Source organism: Tachypleus tridentatus, chromosome 11 (assembly GCF_004210375.1).
Source record: "Tachypleus tridentatus isolate NWPU-2018 chromosome 11, ASM421037v1, whole genome shotgun sequence".
NCBI classification, from domain to species: domain Eukaryota; kingdom Metazoa; phylum Arthropoda; class Merostomata; order Xiphosura; family Limulidae; genus Tachypleus; species Tachypleus tridentatus.
Genome location: NC_134835.1, coordinates 8,560,321 through 8,581,220, shown reverse-complemented (window position 1 = coordinate 8,581,220; position 20,900 = coordinate 8,560,321). Strand labels below are relative to the sequence as shown.

The 20,900-nt window shown below is 32.2% G+C and overlaps 1 long non-coding RNA gene and 1 pseudogene across 1 annotated transcript; one reads left to right on the top strand and one right to left on the bottom strand.

Moving 5' to 3' along the window:
- Positions 1-258: 258 nt before the first annotated feature.
- On the bottom strand, positions 259-13,084 carry LOC143231423 (uncharacterized). The gene is made up of 3 exons (XR_013016912.1): positions 12,770-13,084; positions 11,238-11,291; positions 259-444 (listed from the first exon to the last, which is right to left on the bottom strand). It is a non-coding gene; the product is annotated as an uncharacterized LOC143231423 (long non-coding RNA).
- LOC143232428 (uncharacterized) lies at positions 9,319-9,883 on the top strand (annotated as a pseudogene).
- Positions 13,085-20,900: the final 7,816 nt, after the last annotated feature.

The following is a 20,900-nucleotide window of genomic DNA, read 5'->3' as shown; positions in this document are numbered from 1 at the left end:
CCTCGTGTAGCTTTGACCGAAATTCAAAAACAAACAAAGCAATCTGTGAATTAATAATTAAATCTGTAGAACTCATTTGGTTGGTGTTTAAATGTAGAACCAGAGAAATAAATAATCGATCATCAATAAATAGTTCAATTAATAATATTTATTTATTTCAGATCCCCGGATGTACTCATATCACATTTTACATGTCAACATATTTCTAGATATATATTAAGTTCCAGTAATCATGTTGCCCGTTGTACTTACATTAACTTGTGTTTTTTCAACTTCTGTTTCCTATTCAAATTGCAACATTTTATTACCGACACACTCGTTTGTAGCAGTCCTAAAATTACACATTCGTTGACGTGTGTTTTTTTTTTCCTTTTCATTTTAGGCCCTCAAGCCCATTTCTTCCATTAAAAATAGAATGCAATATTATTATGACACATTCAGGATCTGTTTTTGGAAAGAAAATATAAATTACTTAATATTTAAGGGTTCAGAAAAACAACTGTTAAATATCTTATACCACCATCAGATGTTAACAACTAAAGAACAACATGAAGGTTCGGTTTCAAACCGACCAGAGTTATCGAGTTTCATTAGAAACAAACACTACCTTTATCCCTGGGATTTAAAAAGATTTCAGTCGGCTGCTATCAACCACTACTTAAAACGCATCGCTTCATCGCTTAGGCTTAAGTAAACAAATAACCTAATTACATTTTCTTATTCCAAGAGAGAACCGATGTTTATTGATGGTAATATTATGAAGCGGGGCTTAAGTGATGAAAGTTTGCAACACCCTAATGATAGCGAACAAACAAAACCCAAATAACCCTTAATCACTCTTTCTAATACGAAATGCAAACGTTCTTTCTGAGCCCCGTGATTATCAGTTAATAAACAGTTAATATTTTACAATGATTGCTTAAATTGTAAAGGAAAAAAATTACCAGGTTTTTCTCTGTTTATTTATTACCAATCTGCCCATACAAACACGCTTTCATCTGTTACGTTATGATCCAGCGAAGAGGAAGGCCGATTTCTTCCAAACCCTTCGAACTTTTTACGAATCATTATATAATGGTCAAAACAAATGAACTAATGGATCCATTATAGTTCCATCTTTTAAATTAGTTTACTTTTCATTTTTATTTCTTTTTACCCAACAAACTTCCGATATATCATATAGTCCTAGTGTGTATCAACTGCTAACGTCATTGTTATCAAAGTTTACAGACTGGAGAAATACAAATGATGGGGTATGTTGATAGATGGTAAATCTAATAATAAAGTCTGTTGATAAGAGGTAGAATCTAACGATGGGGTCTAGTGATAGGTGGTACAGTTTTAATAATAGGGTCTGTTAATAGGTGGTAGAATCTAATGATGGGGTCTGTTAATAGATGGTACAATCTAATGATGGGGTCTGTTAATAGGTGGTAGAATCTAATGACGGGGTCTGTTGGCAGGTGAAGAACATTAAGTTAGAATCTGTTGACGAGTGTTTTTGATATGATAGTGCCTACAGTTTAGTTACGTTTGAACAATTTAAACATATAGAGAAATATTTATTTTAAACTAATTTATTGAATTAAACTCGTAAATATTAATTTGTCTTAGTTGTATTTTTCTTTGTTATGTGGAATATGCAGAGCAAATCGTAATTAAACAATAAGTTTATCTTATACCATCGCTGATAAAGTTGTAATGAAGTGATCTTAAGCAGGAAGATTACTAGAAAGATTTAAAACACACTGGAAAACAGTTACTGGTTATATGTGTAGAACATGTCCTGTACTAAAACAGTTACTGATTATATGTGTACAACATGTCCTGTACTAAAACAGTTACTGATTATATGTGTACAACATGTCCTGTACTAAAACAGTTACTGGTTATATCTGTACATCATCTTCCGTATTAAAACAGTTACTGGTTATATCTGTACAGCATCTTCCGTATTAAAACAGTTACTGGTTATATCTGTACAGCATGTCCTGTACTAAAACAGTTACTGGTTATATCTGTACAACATGTCCTGTACTAAAACAGTTACTGGTTATATCTGTACAGCATCTTCCGTATTAAAACAGTTACTGGTTATATCTGTACAGCATCTTCCGTATTAAAACAGTTACTGGTTATATCTGTACAGCATATCCTGTACTAAAACAGTTACTGGTTATATCTGTACAGCATCTTCCGTATTAAAACAGTTACTGGTTATATCTGTACAGCATCTTCCGTATTAAAACAGGTACTGGTTATATCTGTACAGCATCTTCCGTATTAAAACAGTTACTGGTTATATTTGTACAGCATCTTCCGTATTAAAACAGTTACTGTTTATATCTGTACAGCATCTTCCGTATTAAAACAGTTACTGTTTATATCTGTACAGCATCTTCCGTATTAAAACAGTTACTGGTTATATCTGTACAGCATCTTCCGTATTAAAACAGTTACTGGTTATATTTGTACAGCATCTTCCGTATTAAAACAGTTACTGATTATATGTGTAGAACATGTCCTGTACTAAAACAGTTACTGATTATATGTGTAGAACACGTCCTGTACTAAAACAGTTACTGGTTATATTTGTACAGCATCTTCCGTATTAAAACAGTTACTGATTATATGTGTAGAACATGTCCTGTACTAAAACAGTTTCTGATTATATGTGTAGAACACGTCCTGTACTAAAACAGTTACTGATTATATGTGTAGAACATGTCCTGTACTAAAACAGTTACTGGTTATATGTGTAGAACATGTCTTGTACTAAAACAGTTTCTGATTATATGTGTAGAACATGTCTTGTACTAAAACAGTTTCTGATTATATGTGTAGAACATGTCTTGTACTAAAACAGTTACTGATTATATGTGTAGAACACGTCCTGTACTAAAACAGTTATTGGTTATATCTGTACAACATGTCCTGTACTAAAACAGTTACTGATTATATGTGTAGAACATGTCCTGTACTAAAACAGTTACTGATTATATGTGTAGAACACGTCCTGTATTAAAACAGCTACTGATTATATGTGTAGAACATGTCTTGTACTAAAACAGTTTCTGATTATATGTGTAGAACATGTCTTGTACTAAAACAGTTTCTGATTATATGTGTAGAACATGTCTTGTATTAAAACAGTTTCTGATTATATGTGTAGAACATGTCTTGTATTAAAACAGTTACTGATTATATGTGTAGAACACGTCCTGTACTAAAACAGTTATTGGTTATATCTGTACAACATGTCCTGTACTAAAACAGTTACTGATTATATGTGTAGAACACGTCCTGTATTAAAACAGCTACTGATTATATGTGTAGAACATGTCTTGTACTAAAACAGTTACTGATTATATGTGTAGAACATGTCTTGTATTAAAACAGTTACTGATTATATGTGTAGAACATGTCCTGTACTAAAACAGTTACTGGTTATACGTGTAGAACATGTCTTGTACTAAAACAGTTTCTGATTATATGTGTAGAACATGTCTTGTACTAAAACAGTTACTGATTATATGTGTAGAACACGTCCTGTACTAAAACAGTTACTGATTATATGTGTAGAACATGTCTTGTACTAAAACAGTTACTGATTATATGTGTAGAACACGTCCTGTACTAAAACAGTTACTGATTATATGTGTAGAACACGTCCTGTACTAAAACAGTTACTGATTATATGTGTACAACATGTCTTGTACTAAAACAGTTACTGGTTATATGTGTAGAACATGTCTTGTACTAAAACAGTTTCTGATTATATGTGTAGAACATGTCTTGTACTAAAACAGTTTCTGATTATATGTGTAGAACATGTCTTGTACTAAAACAGTTACTGATTATATGTGTAGAACATGTCCTGTACTAAAACAGTTACTGATTATATGTGTACAACATGTCCTGTACTAAAACAGTTACTGATTATATGTGTAGAACATGTCCTGTACTAAAACAGTTTGTGATTATATGTGTAGAACATGTCTTGTACTAAAACAGTTACTGGTTATATCTGTACAACATGTCTTGTATTAAAACAGCTACTGGTTATATCTGTACAACATGTCCTGTATTAAAACAGTTACTGGTTATATGTATAGAACATGTCCTGTATTAAAACAATGATTAACTGATTATATGTGCAAAATTATTCCTGTTCACTGTTATTTGCAAAATGAACAATCTAATGAACAACTGGTATTCCATAAAGACATCTTTTAATGAAAATCCATTTTCTCTAAAGAAGGTCTTGACAATATGCTTGTTTTTATTAGATTGGAAATATGTTATTTTCTATAAGATTTAGCTGACAAGTTGGTACATACGAGAGAGCAGCCGAGATAAACGATTGAAACACCTTTTCATATATAAACAACCAGGGATCATATTTAGGTTTAACATCGCGAATCGAATTTCCTAGACACATATTATCTTATATTGATTATATGTGTAATATATATGTTACACAACATTATCAACAAGATAATTGTCTGTTTCTGTTTCATACTTAGAACGTCCCAGCTACCTTTCTCTAGGACTTTCGACTTTTCGTACAATTTTTCAATTCACCTAACACAAGACACTAATATTAACGTATCAAGGAGGTGACACTCTGATATTAGTGTACCAAGCACATGACACTAATATTATTGTATCTAACATACTCTAACATTGGTATATGTAACATACTCTAATATTTGTATATCTAACATATTCTAACATTAACATATCTAACATACTCTAACATTAGTATATGTAAGATACTCTAATATTAGTGTATCTAACATACTCTAACATTAGTATATGTAACATACTCTAATATTAGTGTATCTAACATGCTCTAACATTAGTATATCTAACATACTCTAATATTAGTATATCTAACATACTCTAACATTAGTGTATCTAACATACTCTAACATTAGTATATCTAACATACTCTAACATTAGTATATCTAACATACTCTAATTATAGTGTATCTAACATATTCTAACATTAGTATGTCCAACATACTCTAACATTAGTATATGTAACATACTCTAATATTAGTGTATCTAACATGCTCTAACATTAGTATATCTAACATACTCTGACATTAGTATATCTAACATACTCTAACATTAGTATATCTAACATACTCTAACATTAGTATATCTAACATATTTTAACATTAGTATGTCTAACACACTCTAACATTAGTATATGTAACATACTCTAATATTAGTGTATCTAACATGCTCTAACATTAGTATATCTAACATACTCTGACATTAGTATATCTAACATACTCTAACATTAGTATATCTAACATACTCTAACATTAGTATATCTAACATACTCTAATATTAGTGTATCTAACATACTCTAATATTAGTGTATCTAACATACTCTAATATTAGTGTATCTAACATACTCTGACACTAGCATTTCTAACATACTCTGACATTAGCATTTCTAACATACTCTAACATCAGTATATCTAACATACTCTAATATTTGTATATCTAACATATTCTAACATTAACATATCTAACATACTCTAATTTTAGTGTATCTAACGTACTCTGATACTAGTGTATTTAACATACTCTAATATTAATCATCAGATATTTCTGTGATACAAAATGGAAGTAAGTTAAAAGTTGAGAAAATATGTTAATCTTAAAACATGTAAGTTGAATTTTGAAGTGCTCTATAAACATATGGTTGAACGTTCTCACACGTAAATAGATTCATTTCCTTTCGGTAATATGTTTCTAAAAGGGAACATATTTCTATTACCTGCAAATTTTATTGTGTGAAAAGCTAGTTTCAAACTAACACAATCACAGTATGAGCAACGTTTCGGTTTTCAAGCCAGCGGAATTTTTATTAAAATAAACACTCTTTACATAAAGACAATGGTCACACATTTACACGCCGTACAAGTGTATATCAGATACATGTGATGCTTCGGTTGCACTTTTAGCTGTATTACACTGAGGAAGCCATTTCATGTTAGAGATACGGTCATTAAATTATTCTGATATTAGCTATTAGCATGCTGAGGTGTTACGGGATTTCAAAATCAAATTCAGTTGTCTCATGAATACATTTGTAAAAAATAAGAGATTAAAACTCATCAATACATACATCCATATTCAAAATACGTTACTTACTTACCTTAAGGTACAGAAATACACATGAACTAGTATATTTTGAAAATCAGATAAAATTTAAGGTTCCATACAAAACTACAACACAGTAACGAAACTACACTGTGAATGGATATGAAACCTAGATATTCAAATAAATCTTCAAATGTCATGTGTCCATTAAAACAACAACTAAAAGTCATATTCTGAATAAGGCCCTTATTAATACCGTTGTCCCTTCGTTTTACGTATCTAAATTAATAAATAAAACAACTTTAGAAATAGTGGACCGTTAAATCTTCTAACTGCAAAGCTACAAGAACCTTAAATTTTTATACAGTTGTAAATAGTCATGCCATTCATGTTTATCGGAAATCCAGCAATGTAACTTGCACATATATTAGTTGGTACATAATTGAAATGCCTCAACTAAATAAACAGTAGGGCATTTTGCACTCGCGCTCAACAACGAGAACACGCTGGTAACTACAGCAAATTGTACTAGAGGTTTTAAACCACTCATTTCATCATTATGAAACAGTTCTAAGAAACACGTGACAGATTGTGTTTGACTTTCACAAATAAAATCTTCTTACACGAAGTTAAATGTAATATGATATGATGAATATCATAAATTAATATGATATGATTTATAAAAATCGCTGCTCGTAAATATCGCGGTTTGCGATTTCCTTTTGTTTAATGAAAACTCCAATATGAAACGTATTGTTTATGAGTTAAAGTGATACCTGTATAGAACATGTGCAAATTATATAGATAGAAACTACATAATTAATGGATTAAAGCTAAGAACGTTACAAACCAGCTATGTATTATTTCTAGTTTAAGTGCTTTACCTGAAGAGTTATTCATTGTAAGCTAGGCTTAACGGTCAGAGACTCATAATGTAGGGGGCAGCACCTATTATCATATAATCTTTTTATCGCTTTTAACACCGAATAATATGATTAAATGTCACTCTCAACAGCGCACCTTTTAATTAGCTATAATATAATAAATGTTAAACAACTTATGAAACAAAACATAGCTTATTTAACGTGCTTTTGAAAATCTAAGAAACACAGCTATGTTCATTTTATTACAACGCCATCTAACAAAAGTAAAGTTTCATTCATCAAAGTTAATACATTTTATACACTGAACACCAAGTCTCTTCTGACGGTATGTGTTTGGTTCTCCCTACCTATTAATGTCCACTTTCCAAGAACCATTTGCTGAACTACTCCAAAGAACTTTAATAACATCAGGCTTATCTGGAAGATAAACTAAACCCTAGTATTGCTATTTTCTTGAAGTATTTTTTCTTATCTTGACCTCTATTCTGCACTGTAAAGCCAAATATTTACGCTGAGAATCGGTCGCTAGGAGAAAGCACGGTCGGTTGGAAATGAGGAATACAAAGAATGTAAAATACATCAATAAACTAAATCGCCCGCAGACTCCTAAAAGTATCTTTAATTATATATAACATTTGAGTACTCGAATTACAAAACATTTTTTTTCCTAAAAAGAAACACCGATTTCTTTCCTTTATCCCTAACGTGCACAGTTCCACGTGTTTATTAAAAGGATGACGGATTTTAAAAACTTATTTTATAACTACAGAGACCCTTTCACTATGGATCTGTTAGTATCATGAGCTTTATCTTCTTTCACAGACTTCTTCCTTAAAGCTCTCGAGCGTTTCTTCCACGTGTATTTATTTCATAGTTTTATTATAGAAATTGCTCTTCCTGCACTAATCCAGTGAATGTTAAAATATGCCAAATATTAAAGTTTAAAAAGAAGAAAATATCAAGTTTCTGAATGGTACTAAAGGATAAGTACCATTTTCAAATTAATAATTCTTTAAAAATTGAATCTATCTATCCAGACATTTAAATTAACCGTTTTTTATAAAGATCAGGTGTAAACCTTTTGTAACCATTTATTCATCAACAGATACTAAATATCATAAGTTTGGTATCATGGCTAAAGTAATTTAAGAAATACCATAAGTGTTTAGTACCATGGCTGAAGTTAATATAGCAAGTATATTAAGCTTTAGTACCATGCCTAAATTTAGTATCACACATATCATAAGTGTTTAGTTTACTACCATGGCTGAAGTTAATATAGCAAGTATATTGCTTTAGTACCATGCCTAAATTTAGTATCACACATATCATAAGTGTTTAGTTTAGTACCATGGCTGAAGTTAATATAGCAAGTATATTAAGCTTTAGTACCATGCCTAAATTTAGTATCACACATATCATAAGTGTTTAGTTTACTACCATGGCTGAAGTTAATATAGCAAGTATATTAAGCTTTAGTACCATGCCTAAATTTAGTATCACACATATCATAAGTGTTTAGTTTAGTACCATGGCTGAAGTTAATATAGCAAGTATATTAAGCTTTAGTACCATGCCTAAATTTAGTATCACACGTATCATAAGTGTTTTGTTTAGTACCATGGCTGATGTTAATGTAACAAATAACAAAGTTTCTAGTACCATGGGTGAAGTTTGTGTAACTAATATCTTAAGTTTCTAGTACCATGGTTAAATTTAGTATCATAAATACCATAAGTAATTAGTACCATGACTGACGCTAGTATAACAAATACCATAAATTGTTAGTACCATGGCTGAAGTTTGCATAACAAATAACAAAGTTTTTAGATCCATGGCTGAAGTTTGTATAACTAATATCTTAGGTTTCTAGTACCATGGCTGAAGTTAATCTGTCAAATGATCTTGTTAGAGGCAAATACAAAACCGTATAACTTAAGTGTTTCTGAAAGGTGGACCTGTGTCGTAAGTTTACAGTAAGGCAGCTAAAAATAATACAACATTCCTATTACGTCTTTTACCATAACACAGAAAGAGTAAAAAAAATAGAAAGAACACAAAAATATATTGTGTTCAAGTAATCTTGTAAGGCACTATTACAACAGAACTACAAACTTTAATATATAAACCGAACAATCACTATTATGGCATGATAATAAAAAATAGTTCAATATATAAAAATAACGTGATAATAAAATTATAAAACTCGTAAACCAGACAATACCATTAGAACACTGGGAATCGTCAGTTTTATCCGGATACAGGGTGGCTCTGAACACCTACTTTTTACTTCATGAGAAAAAGATGACGAATGACAGTTCCTACACGTACGTATAGTACATGTGTACAGCCCAAGGAAAGTTAAAGAATGACAGCTGCTACACGTACGTATAGTACATGTGTACAGCCCAAGGAAAGTTAAAGAATGACAGCTGCTACACGTACGTATAGTACATGTGTACAGCCCGCTGAAAGTTAAGAATGACAGCCGCTACACGCACGTATAGTACATGTGTACAGCCCAAGGAAAGTTAAAGAACGACAGCCGCTACACGCACGCATAGTACATGTACAGCCCAAGCTGAAAGTTAAAGAATGACAGCCGCTACACGCACGTATAGTACATGTGTACAGCCCAAGGAAAGTTAAAGAATGACAGCCGCTACATCGCAACGTATAGTACATGTGTACGTTCAAGGAAAATTAAAGAATGACAGCTGCTACACGCACGTATAGTACATGTGTACGTTCAAGAAAGTTAAAGAATGACAGCTGCTACACGTACGTATAGTACATGTGTACAGCCCAAGGAAAGTTAAAGAATGACAGCTGCTACACGTACGTATAGTACATGTGTACAGCCCAAGGAAAGTTAAAGAATGGCAGCTGCTACACGTACGTATAGTACGTATCTTGAAACAAAAATGTCAAGGAATATCAGCTGCTACCAGAACGTGGAGTATCTGTCATAATGTTATTTACAGTAAAGATTTTATCGATATTATTATTATTGTAACAGCTGGAATTTTCTGACATTTTATACTTTAAACTAGCAAGTTGGCTTTAGTTAAGTAAATATTGAACTGTAACTGTTGTTACTTCTTGAGTGATTCAATGAATCAATATATTAAAATATACTGAGTTATTTAGAGATTTTTTAAATAACTGAAACATTACATTTATCAACATGTTTTTACTGATGACGGATCTTAGATTTGGGTAGAAAACTCAGCACACATATCTTTCTCTGCCTATCTGTTACTTCATCAACTAATATGTTTTCCATGCCTTTCCGTGCACACACTTTACCTAAATTATTATTTGAGTAATTATGTAAACTAGTTTTTTTATGTTAATCATCTCCGTTTCTTATTAACTGATCAATTTGTTCGCATTATGTCTGAATGTTGTTTTTTACAACTTATACTAACTTACTCTCGTTTCTTGGAGATAATTTAGATTTTTCACACCTTCTCAGTCTTAGAGACGATGTTTAGTGTGGTTCTCTCAACCTTCGTTATTTTAGGCTTAATTGTCAGCGTCATTACAAGGTAACCTACGTATGTACACGTCGTTAGCTACATTAATAACTTTGCTACTTTACTTTCAGAGTCCTTGCCTACTCAGATGTCGGCTTATGCTGCAGTGCATAACATGATAGTTAGTACCTGACGTTAATTAACTAGAGGGCGTTCATTTTAACGATACAAAAACTATATTTTTAGTTCTTTAATATGTCCGTATTTTCTAAAATAATGTCGCGAGCTATAATTATATGTCATTCTAATCTAGAGTGTAATAAAACGTCTGTGGCTTGTGTGAAAATATTTGTAAACACGTCGTTAGTTTATGAGTGATAAATTGATCCAGTAATATGTGTGAATACTAATATACCTATAATATTATTATATATGTATTCATTATGGGTGTGTTAATATACACAAACATTTTACAGGAAAAGTTGTGAGAAATTCCAGATAAATATATAATTACTATGGTTACATTAGAACAAGAAATACTGTATTCTTAATACGTTCTCCATAATTCTACCTTGGAGATACATATCTGGTAAAACCACTTCTCGTGTTTCTTATAATTTAGATTATTAACTATTGTTCTATTTTCATCAAAAATTAAACAAGAACTGAGTGGATTTTCAAACATTTATTTATGAATGTCTCCATACGTTTAGTGTTACATTTGTTATAACAAAACGAATTTGTTACTTACAGGTAACGTCAGGGGTTCGATACCTCACGGTGCACACAGCCCGATGTGGCTTTGCTGTAAGAGACACACAAGCACACATTCTTGTATAACAGTAACTTTGCTAAAGTATTAACCAATCAGTCCACGTTGTATTTTATCATTTTGAGAAGATCTAGATTGTAACAATTGACGACAACCATTACATGACTTGCTTTATATAATAATGCTCAGTAGTGAATTATCACAAATATATCAAACAAGAACCTGATCAAACCTTATGCTATGATAACAGTAAGAGAAACAAACAGACTCCATATTCCAAATCAAGCTAATTGTACTCAAATGTACAAGTTCGTTACAACATGACTTCTTTAAGAAATGCTCTCAATAATTCATATTTGTTGAAAAAAGTCCAGAATCATTCGGTTATCTTACGTCTTCTTTGTTAGCAGTTACATTTGTTTTCAAAAACAAACCTTTATTACTGTGAGATGGAGTTTGTACACAACAAAGCCTTTTTCCCTAAACTCTCGATAATTCTGAGAAAGATAATTACACTTAAGAATGTATAGATAAGAATGTTCTAAGACTCTAGTGTATGGCTATCCTAATGTGTTATACACGTGCAACATCACCAGCAAGAATATTTGTACCTTGTCCAAGTGTATTTTGAAAAATATATTTTTATATATATACGACGTTCGAAATGAGGCAGCATGGAACTGATGGCCATGAAGAATGGTTCATAAGGACTAAGCGACCCCTTAAGGACTCCAGCTGTTTGTTTCTTAGCCATCTTTCCGCTGTATTGACACACTATTAAAAAAAAGGTGTTGGTATAATTACGACAGCCACGTGTGCACATACACACATAAAAAGGTCGTTAGGTTTATATTAGAACCAAGAGGTGATATGGGTTTTCACTGTTATTCGTTTTGTAACAAATTGTATAGTTGTTTTTCCGGTAAGATTCAATACGAATTTTTCGTTTTTAGGTGAGAGGTTATGATATAGCAAACCTGATTTTTTATTTTTATCCGAGTTGAAGAAGTTTGTTGGATTAAGTGATTTTGTGTTAACTTTCTATCTCTATGATACCATGTGATATATATATATATCAACCAATATCGGAAACTTTATATATTTGCTCTTTGTTTCCTTTGAAGATGTCACAGAGGTAATATAGGGCGCTGATAGTAATATAATGGCCACGTAAAGTAGATGGAAAGGTATTAGCATACGTCATAGTAATATGAGATATGAAATTATAAAGAAATGAAATATTATGCTTATTTCTATCTTTAGTTTCCCAAAAATGTCAGAAACTATTGTAAACGCCACGTTTCTCTCTATACTAGTTTGGGTTTAACCGTCTATTCCTTGCTATGTTCACTTGCTTCCCTCAACAGTCGTGTTCTTAACGTGATATGGAAGACCTGCATCATTAGAGCTCAACTACAACTACTCAAAGATTCTGTAGTTGAATAAATACAAAAATAACTTATTATTTGTCTTTGTTTTCTTGCAAAGTAAGAAACTACACAAAGACCTACCTGCTGTGTCCACTCACCGCGAAGTTCTAGGCCTGACTGTTAACGTTAAAATCTGAAGAGATAAACGCTAAACCCAAGGGAGCAGCCGACTGATTATGAGAAATCCCTGGTACTTCTATATCGTTATCACACTTAGCACAATCATGGCTCTAGTTTTTCTGAAATAGAGTGGGTTGAGGCATAAAATATATGATCCGGCCAAATATAAAATAAAACAAAAACTAGATTAATGAATGACATTAGTTTGGGGGTTAGCGACATTTCGGGAAACTAGACCCCATTCGCTATCACTAGCTCTAGTCTTAAGCAGTTGCATCTAGCCTCGTAGTAATGAATACTAATTCAGGCCTTGCCTACAAGTTCCAAGAACCTTTATCATAAAACAAAACGAAACCAACTATATAAAACTATAAGGAACTATCTCATTAACTTTACTGCCGTTAATCAGACATTTTATCTTTGATCATATGAAACAACAAAAAGTAGTGAATGCAAAAGTGAATTATTTATTTACAGCATTCAAAAATTTCACGAAAAGAATATGCACATCTCACTTCTCACCTAAAAAAGAAAATTCTTACTGAATCTCACACGTGGCTGTCGTAATTATACCAACACCTTTTTTTTAATAGTGTGTCAATACAGCGGAAAGATGGCTAAGAAACAAACAGCTGGAGTCCTTAAGGGGTCGCTTAGGCCTGATGAACCATTCTTCATAGCCACCAGTTCCATGCTGCCTCATTTCGAACGTCGTATATATATAAAAATATATTTTTCAAAATACACTTGGACAAGGTACAAATATTCTTGCTGGTGATGTTGCACGTGTATAACACATTAGGATAGCCATACACTAGAGTCTTAGAACATTCCTATCTATACATTCTCCAGTGTAATTATCTTTCTCAGAATTATCGAGAGTTTAGGGAAAAAGTCTTTGTTGTGTACAAACTCCATCTCACAGTAATAAAGGTTTGTTTTCGGAAACAAATGTAACTGCTAACAAAGAAGACGTAAGCTAACCGAATAATTCTGGACTTTTTCAACAAATATGAATTATTGAGAGCATTTCTTAAAGAAGTCATGTTGTAACGAACTTGTACATTTGAGTACAATTAGCTTGATTTGGAATATGGAGTCTGTTTGTTTCTCTTACTGTTATCATAGCATAAGGTTTTATCAGGTTCTTGTTTGATATATTTGTGATAATTCACTACTGAGCATTATTATATAAAGTAAGTCATGTAATGGTTGTCGTCAATTGTTACAATCTAGATGTTCTAAAAATGATAAAATACAACGTGGACTGATTGGTTAATACTTTAGCAAAGTTACTTTTATACAATAATGTGTGTTTGTGTGTCTCTTACAGCAAAGCCACATCGGGCTGTGTGCACCGTGAGGTATCGAACCCCTGACGTTACCTGTAAGTAACAAATTCGTTTTGTTATAATAGATGTAACACTAAACGTATGGAGATATTCATAAATAAATGTTTGAAAATCCACTCAGTTTTTGTTTAATTTTGATGAAAATAAAACAATAGTTAATAATCTAAATTATAAGAAACACGAGAAGTGGTTTTACCAGATATGTACCTCCGAGGTAGAATTATGGAGAACGTATTAAGAATACAGTATTTCTTGTTCTAATGTAACCATAGTAATTATATATTTATCTGGAATTTCTCACAACTTTTCCTGTAAAATGTTTGTGTATATTAACACACCCATAATGAATACATATATAATAATATTATAGGTATATTAGTATTCACACATATTACTGGATCAATTTATCACTCATAAACTAACGACGTGTTTTCAAATATTTTCACACAAGCCACAGACGTTTTATTATACTCTAGATTAGAATGACATATAATTATAGCTCGCGACATTATTTTAGAAAATACGGACATATTAAAGAACCAAAAATATAGTTCTTGTATCGTTAAAATGAACGCCCTCTAGTTAATTAACGTCAGGTACTAACTATCATGTTATGCACTGCAGCATAAGCCGACATCTGAGTAGGCAAGGACTCTGAAAGTAAAGTAGCAAAGTTATTAATGTAGCTAACGACGTGTACATACGTAGGTTACCTAGTAATGACGCTGACAATTAAGCCTAAAATAACGAAGGTTGAGACAACCACACTAAACATCGTCTCTAAGACTGAGAAGGTGTGAAAAATCTAAATTATCTCCAAGAAACGAGAGTAAGTTAGTATAAGTTGTAAAAAACAACATTCAAACATAATGCGAACAAATTGATCAGTTAATAAGAAACGGAGATGATTAACATAAAAAAACTAGTTTACATAATTACTCAAATAATAATTTAGGTACAGTGTGTGCACGGAAAGGCATGGAAAACATATTAGTTGATGTAGTAACAGATAGGCTGAGAAAGATATGTGTGCTGAGTTTTCTACCCAAATCTAAGATTCGTCATCAGTAAAAACATGTTGATAAATGTTATGTTTCAGTTATTTAAAAAATCTCTAAATAACTCAGTATATTTTAATATATTGATTCATTGAATCACTCAAGAAGTAACAACAGTTACAGTTCAATATTTACTTAACTAAAGCCAACTTGCTAGTTTAAAGTATAAAGTGTCAGAAAATTCCAGCTGTTACCATAATAATAATATCGATAAAATCTTCACTGTAAATAACATTATGACAGATACTCCACGTTCTGGTAGCAGCTGATATTTCTCGATCTTCTTATGGATAGATATATACCATACATACGTGTAGTAACTGTCATTCTTTAACGTTCTTGTTGTTAGACTGGTATTATACATACGTGTAGTAACTGTCATTCTTTAACCTTCTTGTTGTTAGACTGGTACTATACATACGTGTAGTAACTGTCATTCTTTAACCTTCTTGTTGTTAACTGTCGTTAATAAAACATTTTATCTTTGATAATAAAACGTAAATCTTTGTGGATCTTACTGCAGAGAATCAGACATTTTATCTTTGATACTAAAACGTAAATCTTTATTAATCTTACGACCGTTAATTAAACAGTTTATGTTTGGCTATATGAAACAACAAAAGTTAGCGAATGTGATCGTGAAATACTAAGTCTGTTTGTAAATACCACTGAGAAATCTCGCGCTGCTAGCCATTTGGTCAGGAAAGAATTGTTCTGTCCAGATACACTCCAAGGAAATTAAGGCAGACTTTTAGTATGAAAGATTTGTTGGGGAGATTTATGGTGGTTTTCGCAAGCAGTGAGCTGGAAAGTGACTTTATGTGCCCAAATAATAAGATATCCCAGTTGTGCAGGGCCTGGATGAATGCCATATAAAAATTAAACATGCCGACCAGACTCATGCTTGCAAGTACTTAGATCATGGTGGTTCACAACAAATTTCACGAAGAAATACCAACATAGCTTTCAAAAGCTATTTTATTAAAATCCATAATTGAGTTATGTGGCCTGATTGACCTTTCTGAGAATTTAACGAAAGCGCAGTTAGAAATTGGTAATTTGTGATAACTGACGTGAAATGGTCATTTTAGATTAAGTGTCTCTTGAATGTCAAAGTCTGGAAGATAAAACACAGGATTAGAAAACTTGTTTTACATACCTCTAATTTTGAATCCAAAATAGACAAATTAAGACTGACTAGGGATAAAACATCTGTCGTTTATGTTATTTTTATCACAAATTTTAAATATGCTGGTTTGTAATTTATCATCACCAAATTTGGCGTCTGAACCGTAACGCTTGTATCACTACGTCACGTACACTCGAATGTTTTATTTTGTTGTCTCACAGTTCGCCATCAGTATGGGAGGAGGCAATGAACACGTGAGTTTATTTCATTTAAATAAGTGACAATTAGATTTTTTTATTTGTTTGTAATTCGGTTGAAACCCAAAAAAATGGGATATTCGTGCACTACCAACAACGAATCTCGAAACCCGGTTTATAGAGTTGGAAATTCACAAACATGCTGCTGTGCCACTCGGAAATGGAGGTAACCGTTAGAACCGCAAAAGAAACGAAAAACGTTTATCATAAAAAGTATGATAAACAAGTGTGATATAAAAGAGAAAAAGTAGCAATTGTAAAAAGGAAGGAAATGAAAAGGAAAAAGATATTTAGTCAGGAAGTCTGTGATAATGGTAATAAAGAACCGGAAGATGTATCATAAACTCTGTGATAATGGTAATAAAGAACCGGAAGATGTATCATAAACTCTGTGATAATGGTAATAAAGAACCGGAAGATGTATCATAAACTCTGTGATAATGGTAATAAAGAACCGGAAGATGTATCAGGAAGTCTGTGATAAATGTAATGCAGAACCGAAAGATGTATCATAAACTCTGTGATAATGGTAATAAAGAACCGGAAGATGTATCAGGAAGTCTGTGATAATGGTAATAAAGAACCGGAAGATGTATCAGGAAGTTTGTGATAATGGTAATAAAGAACCGGAAGATGTATCAGGAAGTCTGTGATAAATGTAATGCAGAACCGAAAGATGTATCATAAACTCTGTGATAATGGTAATAAAGAACCGGAAGATGTATCAGAAAGTCTGTGATAATGGTAATAAAGAACCGGAAGATGTATCAGGAAGTCTGTGATAATGGTAATAAAGAACCGGAAGATGTATCAGGAAGTCTGTGATAAATGTAATGCAGAACCGAAAGATGTATCATAAACTCTGTGATAGTGGTAATAAAGAACCGGAAGATGTATCATAAACTCTGTGATAATGGTAATAAAGAACCGGAAGATGTATCAGGAAGTCTGTGATAAATGTAATGCAGAACCGAAAGATGTATCATAAACTCTGTGATAATGGTAATGCAGAACCGAAAAATGTATCATAAACTCTGTGATAATGGTAATAAAGAACCGGAAGATGTATCAGGAAGTCTGTGATAAATGTAATGCAGAACCGAAAGATGTATCATAAACTCTGTGATAATGGTAATGCAGAACCGAAAAATGTATCATAAACTCTGTGATAATGGTAATAAAGAACCGGAAGATGTATCAGGAAGTCTGTGATAATGGTAATAAAGAACAAAAAGATGTATCATAAACTCTGTGATAACTGTAATACAGAACCGGAAGATGTATAAGAATGTCTGTAATAATGGTGATAAAGGACCAGAAGACGAATCAGAAAGGGAAGAAAAACAAAGATGAGAAACATTCATCAAAATGGATATGACAGTAAGAAAGAATTTTTAGAAAGGATTCAAAGAGAAAGAGTATATGTGTGTGTATGTTTCCTAATAACATCGGACTATCTGCTGAGTCCACCGAGGGGAGTCGAACCCATGATTTCATCTTTCTAAATCCATAGAGCTACCGCTGTACCAACGGAGGTCAGGAGAAAGTAAGAAGGAAAACACAATGAATTTTGAGATCAACTAATGTTCAAGATGACGTCAGTGTAAAATAAACTTTGAATGTAGGCTAAAGGTAGTTGTGTCTAACATGATTCTATATAGAGGTATACCATAGTAAACCTTTAATGTAGGCTAAAGGTAGTTGTGTCTAACATGATTCTATATAGAGGTATACCATAATAAACCTTTAATGTAGGCCAAAGGTAGTTGTGTATAACATGATTGTATATAGAGGTATACCATAGTAAACCTTTAATGTAGGCTAAAGGTAGTTGTGCCTAACATGATTCTATACAAAGGTATACCATAATAAACCTTTAATGTAGGCCAAAGGTAGTTGTGTCTAATATGGTTGTATATAGAGGTATACCATAATAAACCTTTAATGTAGGCCAAAGGTAGTTGTGTCTGACATGATTGTATTTAAAGGTATACCATAATAAACCTTTAATGTAGGTTAAAGGTAGTTGTGTCTGACATGATTGTATATAAAGGTATACCATAGTAAACCTTTAATGTAGGCTAAAGGTAGTTGTGTCTAATGTGGTTGTATATAGAGGTATACCATAATAAACCTTTAATGTAGGCCAAAGGTAGTTGTGTCTGACATGATTGTATATAAAGGTATACCATAATAAACCTTTAATGTAGGTTAAAGGTAGTTGTGTCTGACATGATTGTATATAAAGGTATACCATAGTAAACCTTTAATGTAGGCTAAAGGTAGTTGTGTCTAACATGATTCTATATAGAGGTATACCATAATAAACCTTTAATGTAGGCCAAAGGTAGTTGTGTCTAATATGGTTGTATATAGAGGTATACCATAATAAACCTTTAATGTAGGTTAAAGGTAGTTGTGTCTGACATGATTGTATATAAAGGTATATCATAATCTTTTTTCTGATATTATTGTTCTTAAGGTATACCATAATAATAATTTAATGTTGGCGACAGTTTGTTCTAATATGGTTGTATATAGAGGTATATCATAATATTTTATTAATGTAGGGCAGAGACTATAATCAACACGATTATATAGAGATGTGTTCATAATTGTTTAAGTGATAACAGTAAAGGATATATTCAGTGCCTACAACTTGTAAGTATTTAATCACACTCAGTACGTTGTTGGTTTAGGTATTTGAGATCGACCCTTACTTGTTTATCTGTTGTCAACTCAGATGTTTTATCAAATATATTTTGTTAGATAACTAGAGAAACAAAGTATCACAAACACAATTTGATGGCAACATGAAGGTCTGTGTTTTAGAAAACACGTTACTTTTGCAATGTCATATCTGGCAGTTGTTTGATTTTTTGTGTCAATGCGCAAATTATTAGCGATATATATATTTTTTCTTCATTTCAGTTCTTTAAAGAAATCATATATTCATCGAGGAAAAACAACTTTATAAGTACCGTTAGAAACTTGTTAAGCTGTAATTTTAAAGTGTAAATCCGTGTTCCATTCGGACATTTACTGATCGAACAGAAAGTACTTAGCTCTTAAATTGGTGTACACGTTAATTAAGTCTGAAAGAACTCTTCACAGATATACAGGATGACAATAGTCATTAGACATCAGCTAGTTAAGTTTCCTTGTTTTTCTTTATCTATAATGTTTTAATAATGTTCTCAGGATATTTATCACTGAGATCACGAAAGTAAAATTTTTTACTTGAAAGTTCTATCGCGTCAGTGTTAAGCGAAAGGCGATTTTATATTAATTATAGAATCCTCTAGATTATTATAAACATTTGAAATTTATTTCGTGGATGTGGTTTATAGAATTACGTTTATTTTTTCTAATTCTTAATTTATTATGTGTTAATAATAAAAATAAATCCAAAGATGTTTTAATGTTATCAAATCTTTGCATTTCAATGTTAACTTCAACCGACGGCTTCTTAAAAAAAATGGTTATTTTGAACAAAATTAAACATATATATATTTATTTTAATAAGCAACATAAATGTGACGATGGTAGTTTATGTTAAAAATAAAGCTGGTTAATGAAAAAAGAACACAAATAAACATCTTGGATCAACCCTCACTAGAACAACTCTTATATAGCTAATGGAATGAAGTGTCGCCACAAATGCAAGCCGTAACGGATTTTTTGACCGTTCGATAATTCAGTGGCTTACAAGATATACTTAAGGCTGGAGGACTATATCATAACCCTTTCCGAAAAGTGATATCTTTAAATGATTTGAGCCAAAGGATATATCAGTTTAAAGAATGCAGCCTTCCTTGTTGGCAGAAAAATTCAGATATTTAGGATAAAAGCACCTCGAGAGCCATATTTGACACAAGAAACATATCGATAAAACTAGATATATCTTACAGAGAGCTTAACAACACATTAAACAAGGATTTGAAGTTAACAAAAATAAGAGTTCTCCAACATAAAGATTGTTTGTTTGTTTGTTTGTTTTGAATTTTGCGCAAAGCTATTCAAGGACTATCTGCGCTAGCCGTCCCTAATTTAACAGTGTAAGACTAGAAGGAAGTTAACTAGTCATCACCACCCACCGCCAACTCTTGGGCTACTCTTTTACCAATGAATAGTGGGATTGACCGTAACGTTATAATGCCCTCACGGCTGAAAGGGCAAGTATGTTTGGTGCGACCGGGATTCGAGCCTGCGACCCTCAGATTATAAGTCAAACGCCTTAACCCACCTGGCCATGCCGGGCCTCCAACATAAAGAACATTTCAATAAAACTGTATG